Here is an 18,772-nt window from a genome sequence, read left to right on the forward strand (position 1 = left end):
AGGGTCATGACAGCAACTAACAAAGAACATTGAAAGATTTTTTTAAATTTTTTAACAGAACAGTATTTATGATCACTTTCTATCAAATTCTATCAGACTGCCAGGAAGTATACTCTATGAATTATTAAGAGAAGAGATGGCCCATGACCTAAAGGGGTTTGATACCTACTTGCAAAAGTTATAAGTGGAACTAAATGCTGCAGGGTTTCTCCCTTCTGGGCACTACAGTCGTCTGGGGTCAGATAATTCTCTGGGCACTGCAAGATGTTTTGCATCCTCTCTGGCCTCTACCCTCTAGATGCCAGTAGCACCGTCCCCAATCCAGTTGGGGCAATGTCTCCAGTAGGGCCAGCTAGCTATCCAGTGCAAAATGAAAAATATGGTTCAAAAAGCAGGGAAAATGTGACATAAAAAGTGCTTAAACATACAGCTTTTCCCCTTCTTCCACAGTCTCTATCTTTCTACTTGCCATGGTGTTTTTAGAAATTTCCTGTTTAATGTTATTTTAACAAGAAAAATTAAAACTTTAAATTGTTATCATGAATTTCACTGTTCATCTTTATATTGCAGAACACTAGTTTTAATGCAAATGTAAGAGCCTTTGCACCATATGCAGAATCTCTGAAATTACACAATTCATATTTCAGCCCACCAGGCTCCTCTCTCCTTGGGAATTCTCCACGCAGCAATACTGGAGTGGGTTGCCATGCCCTCCTCTGAGGGATCTTCCCAAACCAGGGATGGAACCCAGGTCTCCCACATTGCAGGTAGATTCTTTACAGACTGAGCCACCGGGAAAGCCCTTCACTTTTCCTAGAACAGTGAATATGCTACACAAAATATGGGCCCATTCTACTCACGCTCTCTCCCTTTGGGTCACTGCTGAATTAGGAAGGTCTGAAAGGAAAAGGAACTATGGTTGTTCTGTCTTTCCCTTTTCTTCTATGGTGTGGTTTGTTGGGGCTCCACACGCTTCTGCTTGCTCAATCATAGGTGAAACATGCTGAATGTATACTGTCCAGGAGTTCTCTTGGACTCCTGCTCAGGGCAGGCCACTGGAATTCTGTGCCCCTGGGGCATCGTGAATGTTGAGTGTGAAGGGGATGGCAAGGAAAGGCAGTCAAACACATGGTGTGCATATCTTCTGCTCACCCACATGATCCAATGTCACATTAGACCTCACTTACAAAATACAAGTTCAATAATAAAATGATTAGGAATTATAAAGGGCAACAGAAGAACATAAACCAGACCTGGGGTCCTCTGAACATGCCTGTGAGCTTGTGTAAGCTATACATTTCAGCCTGCAGGTCGTGGTCAGCAAACGTTGCCAAGTGTTGGGGGTTGGGAGTATGTGGGAACATTACCCTTGACTGAAACCAATAGTTGCGGTATACACCATGTTATGCCTAGGGCCATGATGAAACAATACCATTACAAAAGATTTGAATGAGAGGGCAAGGAAAGCCTGACCAAATACATGACCTTGGAGTGAGACATTTGAAGATAACAGTTTGGAAATCCCCTGAGCTTATTCATTTCTGATACGTCATTTGTTCTACAAAACATGGTTTTGAAGGTGTTTTTGACTTTTTTTAAAGTACACCCTATTTATGGAATATTTTAAATTTTGCCTTAAAGAAAGAAAAATTTTATCAATTTGTACAATAGCAAGTGAAATAGAAATCAAAGCAAAATGACTAATTGTACTTACTGTGTATGTGTATGTATTCTACTCACAGATGAAAAACTCTGAGCAATTCTATACTTTCCCAGGTGATACAATGCACTGTAAAAATCCAAGTTTATAGATATCATTAATCATAATATAGAGGAGATGAAGTTGCACAACGCTCTTCTCTTTTTAGAGAAGTCTAACAGAAGGAATAAGAATTACCATGAGGACAAGAATGTCAGCTGCTCTGAAGGCTTGGCACAAGTAGTAAGTGTGAGTATCAAGTTGAAATATGAATATGAGAAAATAATCAGATAACAAAGTTCAGCATCCTTTCAATCTCTTTAGGGATTCTTTGCTAAACATAAACAGTTGTAGATGAAGAGAGGACTACATGAGGATTCAAAAGAACTCTAGTTTAGCTCTTCTGCATCTCTGTTTCCTAATCTCTACCAATGATAATAAGCCCTATTCTATACCTTCACAGCGGAGAAGGCAATGGCATCCCACTCCAGTACTCTTGCCTGGAAAATCCATGGACAGAGGAGCCTGGTGGGCTGCTGTCCATGGGGTCGCTAAGAGTTGGACATGACTGAGCGACTTCACTTTCACTTCTCTCTTTCATGCATTGGAGAAGAAAATGGCAACCCACTCCAGTATTCTTGCCTGGAGAATCCCAGGGACAGCGGAGCCTGATGGGGTGCCGTCTATGGGGTCACACAGAGTCGGACGCGACTGAAGCGACTTAGCATTAGCATACCTTCACAGAGCTGCACTGTAAGCATTAAATAAAATAATGTGCGAATGAGTTTTGTTAACTAAATAAAGGATATTATTACTTAGTAATTTGCTGTTGTTAATAACATCAGAATGATCTGAAGCACCTGTATGTATAAGTGAAGTCACTCAGTCGTGTCCAACTCTTTGCTACCCCATGGGCTGTAGCCCAGCAGGCTCCTCTGTCCATGGGATTTTCCAGGCAAGGGTACTGGAGTGGTTTCCATTTCCTTCTCCAGGGGATTTTCCTGACCCAGGGATTGAACTTGGGTCCCGCACTGCAGGCAGACCCTTTACCAGATAAGCTACCAGGGAAGCCCTATACATATAGTCAATTTTTTTTCTAGACCATCTCTGAAAAGATATGTTGTTAGGTATTAGGTTAGGTAGTGCTGGCTGCTGTAATAAATAACCCTCAATTCTCAGTGGTTTAATGCAAGTATGTTTATTTCCCACTTGTGTTCCAGTTTGATGCAGGTCAGATGGCGCTCATGTGTGACTCTCCTCCAAGCTGAGACTCAGGGATCCAGGCTTCTTCCATTTTATGTTTACTTCATCCTCACTCAACATATAGTGTCTGCAAATGCTGTAGCATGGGAATTGAGGGAGTTTTGAGGTTTTTGCGTGGGCTTCACTGGTGGCTCAGTGGTAAGGAATCTTCTTTCAATGCAAGAGCCACAGGAGATGTGGGTTCAATCCCTGGTCCGAGAAGATTTCCTGGAGGAGGGCATGCAACCTACTCCAGTATTCTCGCCTGGAGAATCCCATGGACAGAGGAACTTGGCAGGCTACAGTCCCTAGGGTCGCAAAGAGTCAGGCATGACTGAGGGGACAGCACAAACGCACCAAGGTTTGTGAAGGAGATTTCTATGGGCATTACTGGAAATAGTATGTGTATAATATCTGCTTACATTATTTTGCCTAGACTGCAGTAAAATACCCTCAAACTAAATGCAAATGTGACTGGGAAATACAGTCTCTATGTGTGCTCAGAAAGAAAGAACAATATTTGGAAATAATCCATCTAGCCTCCGCCTAATTTTAGGAGTAATATGATGATCCACTATGAAAAACAGTGGTATTTCTGCTTCCTAATAGACTAGACCTCAGCAAGAAAAATCTAAGGAGTCATTGTTTATCACTTAAAGTAACATCTAGTTAGACTTCTGTTTGAGTCCCAGGCTCTATTTTACTAGATGTGTGAAGTAGTGTGCTAGCCTTCCGGGAAACATTTATTTAAATAATATTTAATTATACTGACAGAATCAATAATGTTGGCTGTGCATTTGTTACATATATTGAGCACAGAGGCAGGCACTAGGTGGAGAGAAGTACCCCATCCCACCCCCCCACCTTCCCGCCCTACACACAAACACACACAGAGACACATACAGGTTGCAATCTCCTATCCCAATCTCCAGCCCTAGGAACTGTGAAGAGTTTGGGAGTTGAAATTAGCCCCCTGTAAAATAGCAGTGAAGAAAACTGGGAAATCCACAATTAAGTGCTAAACTGTAAGATTCTGACTATAAAGCTGAGTTTGCAAACCCTCAGCCTATCTGCTGAATTGACCTCATTTTGTTTGGACCTCATGGTATTTTGTTTTAAAAAGTTTGAACTGACGTTTAAAAAATCTAAAGATTTTACTATAAAATTCTGTTGGACAAACAGGAAATCTGGCAACATTGGGCTGACGTTGTTCCACGGTAGCAAAAAAAAAAAAGCTGCATTGTGGCTGTTCCCTTGAGAGGGATGTTCTCTGGTTCACCACAGGCCACACCAATCCCTAATGAGGCCCCACAGCAGGGAGCCATTGATTGTCATTTGCCACGTGATCACATTGTTGCTTTGCTCTTGTTTAAGAAATATTTCTATATACTCATGTCTCTATCAAAATTAGGAAAGGAAAATTAGAACAAGAAAATCTTGTTTTTCATGAAATGTGGGAGACACATCCCTTTGTGAGGTTGAAGGATATTTTTAAACATATGTGATGAAAAAGAGTATATCTGCATCCCTACAATCATTACCAGCCCTTGCTATACCTTACCAGCCTGGTCTGGTTGACACTTAAAAAAAAACTGGTATATTGTAATTTACAAATCTTTCAGTGTCCTATCTTTTTGCCTTTTCATACTGTTCATGGAGTTCTCAAGGCAACTATACTGAAATGGTTTGCCATTCCATTCTCCAGTGGACCACATTCTGTCAGACAAGGACTGATGTTGAAGCTGAAACTCCAATACTTTGGCCACCTGATGTGAAGAACTGACTCATTTGAAAAGACCCTGATGCTGGGCAAGATTGAAGGCAGGAGAAGAAGGGGATGACAGAGGATGAGATGGTTGGATGGCATCACGGACTCAATGGACATGGGTTTGGGTGAACTGCGGGAGTTGGTGATGGACAGGGAGGACTGGCATGCTGCGGTTCACGGGGTCACAAAGAGTCAGACACCACTGAGTGACTGAACAACAGTAGCAACCCCTCATTAGGATAATTGACTGAATTTTCTCCTGTGACATCACTTCTGTAGTTTCTTATGCTGTTCAATTCTTATCTTTATGAATTTAGTTTGACGTGTGCTTATCATGTCACCCTGAATATCATTTCCTTATAGTTGAGGGACAATTATAGCTCCTCAAGCATTTTTGTGTTCTTTACACGAAACCTTTATCCTGCCATTCCTGTGAAAGTGAAAGTGAAGTCACTCAGTCGTGTCCGACTCTTTGTGACCCCGTGGACTGCAGCCCACCAGGCTCCTCCATCCATGGGATTCTCCAGGCAAGAATACTGGAGTGGGTTGCCATTTCCTTCTCCAGGGGCCCTTCCCAACCCAGGGATCAAACCCAGGTCTCCCACATTGCAGGCAGACGCTTTAACCTCTGAGCCACCAGGGAAGCACGACAGGTGCTTAATAAAACTTGTTGAAGAACAAACATCATTTGTGAAACCCATATAAAGATTGTAATTCAGTGATCCTGCAGCTTTGAATGCAACAAAAATAAAATGAGTTGGTTTTATCAACATAAAAGTCTTTGGCAAGGTTTTTCTTCTTCAGTGTTGCAGCTAAGACCACTGAAACAGCCCCCAAACAAGCAGTTAGTGTGCTCATTTTAGTATATTAACAACTGAATTAGATCAATGGTTCAATTTAGGCCATTGTTCACAGCTCAGCCATTTAATCAATTAAACAAGGAAGTCTGTGCCAGTCACTTCTCTGTTGCTTATGTGGTTTTGTGTTTTTGTTTTCTCTTCCTCCCTTGGTGTCCCTCTGTGGCTTTGTGCCTGTCTACTTTTTCCATCTCCCCTGAGTCTCTCAGCCTTCCTCTTCTCTGTGTGTGTGTGCGTGCGTGTGTGTGTGTCCGTCTCAATCTCTCTCATTCTTTCTTTTCTCTCTCTGACCCTTTGTCCATTTGCGTCTCTTCTGTGGCCTCTGTCTGGCGCTTGGTCTCTGGCCCTCACACTGTGAGTGTCCTCCAAGTTCAGGGACATTTTCAGAGCGCCAGCACCGGCTAGCCTCACATAGCCCAAACTCAAGAAGTCATTCGTGGATTCAATAGAGGTCATATGAGATATACAGGCATCCTTTAACTTTCTCCAAAGGTATTCGTGCAAATAAAATTTTCTTAAAAACATAAAAAAGGAACAAAAATAGTAAATGATCCAAATAGAAAAACTAAAATATTTTAGAACCTATGGAAATGCACACATCATAAAATCTTAATCTTTGCTTTGATCCAAATGGAATTTAGTTAACAAAGGCCATTTACTAGGAAAGAGTCTATATATTTGAATGGGCTGCAATTTCATATAAAAAGTATGAAATTTCTCCTCTTTTATGATGTTCCTCTCTTAAAATACAAGGGTAAGACTTTTTAAAAATCTGTAAAATCATCCTTTTAGGCCAAGCTTTTATTAGAGAAAATACAATATAAATAGGATTTCTCTTTCAAATGTTCTTTTTTCACCCACATCTGGTACTCTCCATCAAGACACTCTGACATCTTTAAAAAATATTTCTAAAATAAATAAGTGCGCCTTCCTGGGGGAAAATAATGATACAGTTGTAGTATCCTCACCCAACAAGACTGTCCCCCAAGCCCCCCAGCTTTCCCACTGCTTCATATTCATTAATTAGTCTAAGGTTCCCTCCGTGTTCCATTTACAAAGCCACTTAAACCCACGCACTCATTTAACATATTTATGACCCCAGTTTTCTTTCTGTTCTCTGAGACTGTACCGTGATTGTTCTCTGGACCCAGGGACTGCAGAGAGCCTTCCTTGCTGAAAAGAGACAACATAAAGAAGGAAATGAATGTGTGCGGGTTGAATACCTCCAACAAAATGACTGGGTGCAGTTTGGCCCCTGGCCGCCCCCTCCTCCCGGGGTCACTTTAATTGAGTGAAGCCTCACCCTCTATTGAGTGTATGGGAGACTATTAACTCTTAACAACACTCTGTCTCAGGTTATTTATTTATTGCTTAAATGATTTGTTATTGCTACTTGAATTTAATACACCCTCTGGGAGCCAAGATGGCAGCATCATGTTACAGAAAAACTACAAGTTATTTTAAAACTGTAATTGACATTTTATGAGAGCCATAAAGTCTTTCTGAACAAATAACTTACCATTAGTCAGAAACTTCAGCAGGAGATCTGTAAAATTAAGGATATGGTAGAACAGTACTGTACTTATATGTGTCTGTTTGCATGTGTGCTGGGGAGGATGGGACAGGAGGCAAGCATGGAAGCAGCAGAGGAATTCCAATTGATCATTTTGCATCTTGATTTGAATGATCATGCTTTTAAGTCAGAGGAACCTGGGAAATGATGCTAAGGATTCCCAGGAAGGATGAATTGCAACCGATGAGCACATTTCAGGCGACTACCTCACTCTTTCATTTCACTAGTAATTGGAACCCTCCCCAGCCAGACACTAGTGTTGTCTTCCGTGGCACAGTAGACAGCTGAGCCAAGTCAGCTGCTACCAGTTAGAGGAACCTCCTCGGGTTACGAGTCCCCATCACATGTGGATTCTTCTAAACTTCATAAGAGCTAGGAGAGCTCATCATTGACAGGTTTGGACCATTCCATTTCCTGGTCCAGCAGAGCTTACTATTTTCAACACTGCTTTGAGACAATAATAGGAGAGTGCCAGTTTTCTATTTCATGGGATGCTGAGTGGATGCGTCACCCAGATCCCACTCCAGGACTGAAGTATTCACTCACCTCGTTGTCCTGAGAGTTGGCTGCTGATGTTCACAGTTGCACCTCCATGGACTAACTGCCTTTGCCTTTCCCAGATAGCCCAAATCTGTCAAGAAGGTACAAAGGCCCAACTTCCTTGTCTCCATCCAAGGCAACTCTAAACAGCCACCCCAGTTCCAGAACTACCTGTATGACCAGCTGAGGTCTTGGTTGAACCATATCACCATTCAACTTACTCCCTCTGCCCCATCTTGCTCCCCTCACCCCCTTACAAATGTTAATCCCAAGCACACTTCCCAGTAAACATTCAGCTTAGAATGTGTTCCCAGAGGAACCCAACGTAAGACAGGTGTTCAGTTTGCCTTCACTGACCATTTGGGCCAACCTGACACCCTCAGGAATCACATGCTTACCCATCAGCCAAGGGAATCCCAAGTTCATAAGTTGCACAGGAATGTATTCAGTGGCTTTTAATCAATTTTGGGGGGCTTCCTGGGGGGCTAGGGATAAGGAACTTACCTGCCAGTGCAGGAGATATGAGACATGGGTTTGATCCTTGGGTTGGGAAGATCCTTAGGAGGAGGGCATGGCAACCGACTCCAATATTCTTGTCTGGAGAATCCCATGGGCAGAGGAACTTGGCAGGCTATAGTCCATAGGGTCACAAAGAGTAGGAGACGACTGAAGTAACTTAGCACGCACATACCCAATCTAGTTTAGCTCTGATCTCCTCTTTGTTAGGTTCTAAAGGCTCAACTTTGACACTTCCACTAAATCCTACTTCTGACTCCAAACTCCAGTATATCTTCCTCCCATATGTATTTTGGCTTTTCTAACTGGTTCTGACTCAGAGCCCCTGTCCTGTATCTTGGAGGTAATTTTGTAACAAACAGTAAGAAGTTTTTCACAGGAGTTCCAGATGAAAGAAGAACCCAACCCTGATGAGAGTCAATGCTTCTTGTTAACCTGCTAGTTAACACGGACCTCCCTTCCCCACCAAGCTCCCCATCTCAGCTGCACCACCAATGTATTGAGGCAATCATGGCAGACAAAGACAGTTTAGGGATTTACAAAATGACACACAGTAGAGCAACTCATGACAGGAGAGCATGACATTGAATTTCATGTTTATTCTTTTATAAGCGCTAGCAGCATGTTACACATTCTCTAAAACATGGTATACAACTGAATTAAAGTGCATAGGCATAGAAATAAGTAGCATGACCAAGCATTTAAGTTAGATATGTCTGATTATACAGAATAATACACACAAGAGGAAACTTGAAAGTTATCTAAGACATCTAATTTCCTTCCTCAACACACACACACACACAATCTATTAAACTTCATTTTCTGAACTGCTGGCTTCTGATTACTCTTCTTTAGAACCAGGAACTGCTCTATCCATGGAGACCCATTTCATTTCTAAAGAGTTCTAGTTATTTGAAAGTTCTTTACAGGGATATTTTTAAATGTTCTTTTTTTGTGTGGCAAAAGTCACATAATATAAAGCATATTGTTTTAACCATATTTAACTGTACAGTTCAGAGGCAGTAAGTACATTCATATTGTTGTGCAACTCTCACCATCATTCATGTCCTGAATTTTTCACTTTCCTAAATTAAAACTCTGTCCTCATTAAACACTAACTCCCCATTCCCCCTCCCCCTACTACCTCCTACTACCCACTGCTGCCCTGGTCCAGGCCCTGGCACCTATTAGTGTACTTTCTGACTATGAATTTGACTGTTCTAGGTACCTCATATATGTGGAATCAAACAGTATTTGTCTGCACCTACTGTATGTTAGAATGCATTTTTAAGGTTAACTTAGGGGCTTCCCTCATAGCTCAGTCGGTAAAGAATCTGCCTGCAATGCCAGAGACCTCGGTTTGATTGCTGGGTCAGGAAGATACTCTGGAGAATTAAATGGCAACCCAACCTACTCCAATATTCTTGCCTGGAGAATCCCATGGACAGAGGAGCCTGGCAGGCTACGGTCCATGGGATCGCAAGAGTCGCACATAACATAGTGACTAAACCACCACCAGCAACAATATATGTCCTACAAGGCACCCAAGACTTGTTTGGTTTAAATATATTCAGACACATATAAAATTGGGAAAGGAGTATGACAAGGCTGCATATTGTCACCCTGTTTATTTAACTTCTTTGCAGAGTATATCATGCGAAATGCCAGGCTAGGTGAATCAAGAGCGGAGTCCAGATTGCCAGAACAAATATTATTAACAACCTCAGATATGCATATGACACCACTCTAATAGAAGAAAGTGAAGAAGAACTAAAGAGCCTCTTGATGAGGGTGAAAGAGGAGAGTGAAAAAGCTGGCTTAAAACTCAACATTGAAAAACCTAAGACTATGGCATCCACTCCCATCACTTCAATGCAAATAGAAGGTGAAAAAGTAGCAGCAGTGACAGATTTTATTTTCTTGGGCTCCAAAATCACTGTGGACAGTGTGTAGCTGCAGCTATGAAATCAAAAGATGCTTGCTCCTTGGATGGAAACGTATGACAAACCTAGATAGTATATTAAAAAGCAGAGATATCACCTTGCCAACAAAGGTGGGTTTTCCAGTAGTCATATATGGATATGAGAGTTGGACCAGAAAGAAGGCTGAGCACTGAAGAATTGATGTTTTCAAGCTGTGGTGCTAGAGAGGACTCTTGAGAGTCCTTTGGACAGCAAGGAGCTCAAAGTAGTCAATCCTAAAGGAAATCAACTCTGAATATTCGTTGGAAGGACTGATGCTGAAGCTGAAGCTCCAATACTTTGGCCACCTGATGCAAAGAGCCGAATCACTGGAAAAGACCCTGATGCTAAGGAAAATTGAGGATAGGAGGAGAAGGGGGTGACAGAGGATGAGATAGTTGCATGGCATCATTGACTCAATGGACACAAGTTTGAGTAAACTCTTAGAGATAGTGAAGGACAGGGAGCCTAGTGTGCTGCAGTCCATGAGGTCACAAAGAGGTGGACACAACTTAGTGACTGAACAACAAGACACACAGACACAGAAATGACTGTCATGAAAAAAGTTTTCATACCCACGGATTCTTAGAAACAGTGGGCATGGCACACCACAGAGGGCCACACAGGGAATCTCCAGGGCTGCTCAGGAGGCAGATGGAATGAGAGGGACATGTGGGCAAGAGTCTTTATTGCAGTTTCCACAGGAAGTGATTGGTGGGCAGGGTCTGTAGGTTTATTATTGGCTAGTTTGAATAATTTCAGCGGGCAAAGGAGCTGATACCTGTGGCCTTTGGGTAATTAGGGTAGGTGGATAGCTGCCCAGAATATAAGAGCCCCATAAAGGAGGTGGTTGGGGTTTGGGCTCTGGACTGGCTGGGTTTGCATATAAAAGGCACACTCACAAGCAAATGATTTGCTGTCTCCAGGAATTAGCTGGCCCTGGGAGGGGCAGTCCATGCAGTGCCCAGATATCAAGGCATCAAATACAGAAACTGGAAGGGGTAGTTATTATGAGGGATGAGCTATATTTGCTTCCCTGTCAGTTCTACTCAGAGATCCTGGTACAGACATCTGGTCTGAGCAGCATAGCCCTGGGAATTAATTAATTCCTATAACTGCAATGGTTTTTAGCTGCTTGAAGTCAACCATCTTCTTCCCTCTACTCTTCTTACCATTCTGGGTCATAACTGCAGACCACTTCCCCACCTTATCTCACTCAGAGACACCAATATATCCTTTTATTTTCCTCTGGCTGGCACAGAGTTGGGAACTCTGGTTCCCAATACATTCTGATCACTTACAAGCAATAGGATACATCCCTAAAGGAGGACTGTTCACTCAAGGGAAATATGAATTTGCAGTGTTACAGATATTAACAAATTCCTGCCATTCAGATCCCTCCTTACTTTGTTCTTTATCTTCTTTTTGTATATTCAACACCTAGTAAATTAATGTTGATAATGCTGGCAATCATCCTGCTATTTGTACTTCTATAACTTATTAAAATAAGAAATAGAAAACCAATTTTCCTTCTGTTGTCCCTTGTTCCTTTCATGTATATACTCTGAGTTATAAAAAATGTTCACATGATTTCACTCATAAAATAATCATTGCTACCTTATTGTCTGGAAAAGCAACCAACAAATCTATAAATATCTGCAAATTAATTAAAAATACAAATGTAAATATTTTGATTAAATGAAAAATGATAGGGAACAACAGGAAAAATTACACAGAAGTCAATAATCTGATTTTTTTAACAGAAGGTGGTAAAAATCCAAAACAGTGTCATCGTATTAAGCATATGACCAATGACAGCAGGAATTTACAACATTCACATGCTTTCTGTTGGAGATCTCAAAGCATTTCAGGAAAAACAAATATAAAAGGAAATAACTTATAATATGACATATTTACCTTGAGGTAGAAACTATTGAATTTTTGGAAAGATACGTTGCTGTATTAGAGGAAGAAACATAAGGATATACATTCCTCGACTTCTCCATTTGGCCAGCCAGCCCCATTGTTTGAAATTTCATGATCTTGAGGAAGTTCAGGTGGGAGGAAAGGGTTCAAAATTGGTACTTGATGGTAACTCTGTAGGGGGAATAATAAATAGGTAAAATGTTTATTTTCTGAAGCTTATTTATCTCTTTAGGCATTTCGGTAGCTTATTTTGGATTTATTTGGTTTTATTCATTTCCTATATTTCAATATTCTTTTTTTCTACTGCAAAAGAGCAAGATAAAAGACATACTATTCAAGTTTTATCTAATACTTGGAGGTGTGTGGCCTATGAACTACAACACCTTCTGTGGCCAGTATTTTATGATTAAATGAACATGCCGTGGATGTAACCCAAGGAACAGCCTGAATATAGGGCCTTCTCCAGTATCTCCTGGTTTGTGGGGGTGGGGATGGGGCATGAGGAGGTAAGTGGAGTACTTTCTGCTTTCAAGTCTTTTCAGTCCGTTCTTGTGGTCACCTAGAACATGTACCCTAACATCATCTTTGACTTTTTCCTGGGAGGATATATCATCCTGTGTGTGTCAACCTCCATACACTCCCCAGGTTTTATCAATTCTGCCTTCAGTACTCCTGGACTTTTGGGTTTGCCTCTTCATTTACGGCCTGCTCCCCAACACAGCTTCCTCTGAAGTGTTTACACTGCTGTCAACATTCATCTTTTAAAAATCTTGCTTCTTGGTATTGTTCACATCACTCCCCAACTTCAAAGTTTTCAATAATATTCCATTTCCTAACAACGTCTACTATTGGCTACCACTGACTGACCACTTGCTCTGTGCTAGACACCGTTTAGTTTCATCCTTACAATTGTAAACAGACAGATACACTAATTGCCTCAGTTACAGAAGAGGAAACTAATGTGCTCCAAATTTATACAGGTAGGGAGGTCACTTCACTTGAAGACTCTGTGGTGGGAGTGGATTGCCACTTTAACCAACCCCCAATCTCACACCCTACCAAACTCTTCTCTAAAAACTCAAATGAGTCCCCTCCACTAATCCTCTAGTAAGCTGCCAGGACTAAAAGGACCCAGGTCAGGGGGCCACTCCTTCACCATATCTGTGCCTGGAAACTCTTACCCAGATCTTGATTTAAGTTCAGTTCAGTTCAGTTGCTCGGTCATGTCTGACTCTTTGTGACTCCATGGACTATAGCACGCCAGGCTTCCCTGTTCATCACCAACTCCTGGAGCTTACTCAAACTCATGTCCATTGAGTCGGTGATGCCATCCAACCATCTCACCCTCTGTTGTCCCCTTCTCCTCCCACCTTCAGTATTTCCCAGCATTGGGGTCTTTTCAAATGAGTCACTTCTTCGCATCAGGTGGTCAAAGTATTGGAGTTTTAGCATCACCATCAGTCCTTCCATTAATATTCAGGACTGATTTCCTTTAGGATGGACTGGTTGGATCCCCTTGCTGTCCAAGGGACTCTCAAGAGTCTTCTCCAACACCACAGTTCAAAAGCATCAGTTCTTTGGTGCTCAGCTTTCTTTATAGTCCAGCCCTTACATCCATACATGACAACTGGAAAAACCATAGCTTTGACTAGATAGACCTTTGTTGGCAAAGTCATGTCTCTGCTTTTTAATAAGCTGGCTAGTGTGGTTGGAGCTTTTCTTCCAAGGAATAAGGGTCTTTTAATTTCATGGCTGCAATCCCATCTGTAGTAATTTTGGGGCCCCCAAAAATAAAATCTGTCACTGTTTCCATTGTTTTCCCATCTATTTCCCATGAAGTGATGGGACCAGATGCCATGATCTTTGTTTTCTGAACATTGAGCTTTAAGTCAGCTATTTAACTCTCCTCTTTAACTTTCATCAAGAGGCTCTTTAGTTCTTCACTTTCTGCCATAAGGGTGGTGTCATCTGCATATCTGAGGTTATTGATATTTCTCCTGGCAATCTTGATTCCAGCTTATGCTTCATCCAGTCCAGCATTTCTCATGATGTACCCTGCATATAAGTTAAATAAGCAGGGTGACAATATACAGCCTTGACATACTCCTTTCCTGATTTGGAGTCAGTCTGTTGTTCCATGTACAATTCTAACTGTTGCTTCTTGACCTGCATACAGATTTCTCAGGAGGTAGGTCAGGTAGTCTGGTATTCTCATCTCTTTCAGAATTGTCCAAAGTTCGTCGTGATCCACAGAGTCAAAGGCTCTTGCGTAGTCAATAAGCAGAAGTAGATGTTTTTTCTGGAATTCTCTGGCTTTTTCAATGGTCCAGTAGATGTTGTTTATTTGATCTCTGGTTCCTCTGCCTTTTCTAAATCCAGCTTGAACATCAGGAAGTTCATGGTTCACGTAGTATTGAAGCCTGGCTTGGAGAAATTTGAGCATTACTTTGCTAGTGTGTGAGATGAGTGTAATTGTGCAGTAGTTTGAACATTTTTGGCATTGCCTTTCTTTGGGATTGGAATGAAAAGTGATCTTTTCCAGTCCTGGGGCCACTGCTGAGTTTTCCAATGCTGGCATATTGAGTTTAGCTCTTTCACAGCATCATCTTTCAGGATTTGAAATAGCTCCAATAGAATTACATCACCTCTACTAGCTTTGTTCATAGTGGTGCTTTGTAAGGCCCACTTGACTTAACATTCCAGGATGTCTGGCTCTAGGTGAGTGATCACACCATCATGATTATCTGGGTCATGAAGTTCTTTTTTGTATAGTTCTGCATATTCTTGCCACCTCTTCTTAATGTCTTCTGCTTCTGTTAGGTCCATACCATCTCTGTCCTTTAGTGGGCCCATCTTTGCATGAAATGTTCCCTTGGTATTTCTGATTTTCTTGAAGAGATCTCTAGCCTTTCCCATTCTGTTGTTTTCCTCTATTTCTTTGCACTGATCACTGAAGAAGGCTTTCTTATCTCTCCTTGCTATTCTTTGGAACCCTGCATTCAAATGGGTATATCTTTCCTTTTCTCCTTTGCCTTTAGCTTCTCTTCTTTTCTCAGCTATTTGTAAGGCCTCCTCAGACAACCATTTTGCCTTTTTGCATTTCTTTTTCTTGGGGATGATCTTGATCTGTCTCCTGTACAATGTCACGAACCTCCATCCATAGTTCTTCTGGCATTCTATCACATCTAATCCCTTGAATCTATTTCTCACTTCCACTGTACAATCGTAAGGGATTTGATTTATGTCATACCTGAGTGGTCTAGTGGTTTTCCCTACTTTCTTCAATTTCAGTCTGAATCTGGCAATAAGGAGTTCATGATCTGAGCCACAGTGAGCCTTCAGGCTTGTTTTTGCTGGCTGTATAGAGCTTCTCCATCTTTGGCTGCAAAGAATCTAATCAATCTGATATCAGTATTGACCATCTGGTGATGTCCATGTGTAGAATCTTCTCTTGTGTTGTTGGAAGAGAGTGTTTGCTATGACCAGTGCATTCTCTTGGCAAAACTCTGTTAGCCTTTGCCCTGCTTCATTTTGTATTCCAAGGCTAAATTTGCCTGTTACTCCAGGTGTTTCTTGACTTTCTACTTTTGCATTCCAGTCCTCTATAATGAAAAGGACATCTTTTTTGGGTGTTAGTTCTAGAATGTCTTGTAGGTCTTCATGGAACCATTCAACTTCAGCTTCTTCAGCATTACTGGTTGGGGCATAGACTTGGATTACTGTGATATTGAATGGTTTGCCTTGGAAATGAACAGAGATCCTTCTGTTGTTTTTGAGATTGCATCCAAGTACTATATTTTGGACTCTTTTGTTGACTATGATGGCTACTCCATTTTTTCTAAGGGATCCTTGCCCACAGTAGTAGATACAATGGTCATCTGAGTTAAATTCACCCATTCCAGTCCATTTTAATTCACTGATTCCTAAAATGTCAGTGTTCACTTTTGCCATCTCCTGCTGCCCACCCCCAATTTGCCTTGATTCATGGATCTAACATTCCAGGTTCCTATGTAATATTTCTCTTTACAGTATCAGACTTTACTTCCATCACCAGTCATATCCACTGCCAACAGTCAGCACCAAACCCTCAGCCAAATGACTAACCTGTTTTGTAAGTATATTCTCTTAGATTCTCCCTAAGGAAGGCTGTTCCAGCAGAGATCAACTCAAAGTGCAGATTCTTAATCAAAATAAATGACTTTTTGTTATGTTAAGCCATTAAGTCCAGGGGTGGTTTGGCCCATTGTTGTTCAGTCCCTCAGTTGAGTCAGACTCTTTGTGAGCCCATGGACTGAAGGACACCAGGCTTCCCCATCTTTCACTAACTCCTGGAATTTGCTCAAGCCCATTTCCATTGAATCGGTGATACCATCCAACCATCTCATCCTACGTCATCCTGTTCTTCCTGCCTTTAGTCTTCTCTAGCATCAGAGTCTTTTCCAATCAATCAGCTCTTTGCATCAGGTGGTCAAAGTACTGTCACTTCAGCTTCAGTATCAGCCCTTCCAATGAATATTCAGGGTTGATTTCCTTTTGGACTGACTAGTTTGATCTTGCTGTTTAAGGGACTCTCAAGAGTTCTCCAGCACCACAATATGAAAGCATCAATACAAAAGCAACAATTCGAACGCATCTCCCATAGCAATAGGTAATTAACACAAGGCTTTCCACAGACACACTATAGGGTTTCCCAACAACTTAGGCATCACAATCAGACCTAAATGCTGGGATGAAGGAGCTTTGGTATTTGGGCTTTGATTAAAGCTAAGGTCCCAATGGCCAAGACAATAAGGTATTCTGAAGTCTAGCATCTTTGGTTCCCCTCTGGGTAGAAAATGAGCTGGGAGTACTTGTCTATCCCAAAGGATCACCCATAGCCATCCTTCCAAAGCTTGCTTCATCCTCACCATAGGCCCATAGACCAGATCACCTAATCTCTTTCTCTTTAGGGGGACCTCTTACCTCCATCTTCTTGACTATGCTTCCTTGTCTTCTCCTGTGGCAAGGGAGTCAAGAGTCCTTTTTGGAACAGAGGGAATGATACTGAGATGGAAGAACACACACTAATAGCTTAATAATTTACCTGTCACATTTGTTTTGTTTGGGAAGTTACTGAGTGAAAAGAATGGCCACAAGAAATAGAATAGCATCAATAGTAATAGAAATAAAAAATTTAAAAAAATCATTATGAGTCAGATTATTTTAAAGTACATTCAGGGATCAAATATTTCTCAACGTTTATGCAAACACATATACCATGTACACTTTGTTGGAATTTATACAGACTCACTAACTCCAGGAGAGTACAAATAGCCACAGTAAGAATTAGATTATTAAAAAAGTTAGATTATAAAAAAGAAAGAATACTGAATTGGGGTTTAAGAGTCAGAATTTCCATCTTAGCTTTACTTTCTTATCCTGGGAAAGTAACACTCTGTTGCAAAGCTTAGTTTTCTCATCAGAGAGATGAAAGATTGAAAAGGATCATCTTGAAGATCCCTTAAGCCCCCAAATCCTACAACTATATAAGTCATGCTAATGCAGGCAGGTTCAATTAACCACCAATCTATTCTGTTCCAGGAGAAAATCAGTTGGAATTTTGAAGCAAATATAAGAATTATATGCCACTCTGCGGAACACTGCCAAAAGGCAAAGTAGTTGCACAAAATTTTATGTACCTCTAAAGTAACCAAGTGCAAAAAGGCACAATGGTTGTCTGAGGAGCTGGTGAAGGACAGGGATGCCTGAAATGCTGCAGTTCACGAGGTCATAGGGTTGGACATGACTGAACAACTGAACAACAACAAAAGTAACCAAGGTCTTTATTATGTTAAGAGTACTGGATATTTGGCAAAACTAATACAATTATGTAAAGTTTAAAAATAAAATAAAATTAAAATATACTCAGCAAAAAAAATATTAGAATAAAAAAAAAAAAAAAAAAAAGAGTACTGGAGTCAACTGCCATTCCCTTCTTTAGGGGATCTTTTCGACCCAGGGATCAAACCTGGGTCTTCTGCATTGCAAGCAGATTCTTTACCATCTGAGCCACCAGGGAAGCCCTCTCACAATCTTATCACCTCCCAAAGGCCTCACTTTTTTTTCTGACCATGCCATGTAGAACTAACACCACCACCACCCCCCACCCCCCACAAAAATGTCCTTTTCATTATAGGGGACTGGAATGCAAAAATAGGAAGTCAAGAAACACCTGGAGTAACAGGCAAATTTGGCCTTGGAGTACAGAATGAAGCAGGGCAAAGGCAAATAAGGTTTTGCCAAGAGAATGCACTGGTCATAGCAAACACTCTCTTCCAACAACACAAGAGAAGACTCTACACATGGACATCACCAGATGATCAACACCGATATCAGATTGATTAGATTCTTTGCAGCCTAAGATGGAGAAGCTCTATACAGTCAGCAAAAACAAAACCGGGAGCTGACTGTGGCTCAGATCATGAACACCTTAGTGCCAAATTCACACTTAACATTGAAAGTAGGGAAAACTACTAGACCATTCAGGTATGACCTAAATCAAATCCTTTATGATTATACAGTAGAAGTGAGAAATAGATTTAAGGGACTAGATCTGATAAATAGAGTGCCTGATGAACTATGCACGGAGGTTTGTGACATTGTTCAGGAGACAAGGATCAGACCATCCACAAGAAAAAGAAATGCAAGAAA

At 41.2% G+C, this 18,772-nt stretch overlaps 1 long non-coding RNA gene across 1 annotated transcript; it reads right to left on the reverse strand.

Moving 5' to 3' along the window:
* Positions 1 to 6,433: 6,433 nt before the first annotated feature.
* On the reverse strand, positions 6,434 to 12,211 carry LOC129651684 (uncharacterized). Its single transcript, XR_008714271.1, has 4 exons — positions 12,074 to 12,211; positions 8,184 to 8,310; positions 7,686 to 7,770; positions 6,434 to 6,739 (listed from the first exon to the last, which is right to left on the reverse strand). It is a non-coding gene; the product is annotated as an uncharacterized LOC129651684 (long non-coding RNA).
* Between the last annotated feature and the right edge of the window lie 6,561 nt (positions 12,212 to 18,772).

Source organism: Bubalus kerabau, chromosome 4 (genome assembly GCF_029407905.1).
Source record: "Bubalus kerabau isolate K-KA32 ecotype Philippines breed swamp buffalo chromosome 4, PCC_UOA_SB_1v2, whole genome shotgun sequence".
In the NCBI taxonomy this organism is placed as follows: Eukaryota; Metazoa; Chordata; class Mammalia; order Artiodactyla; family Bovidae; genus Bubalus; species Bubalus kerabau.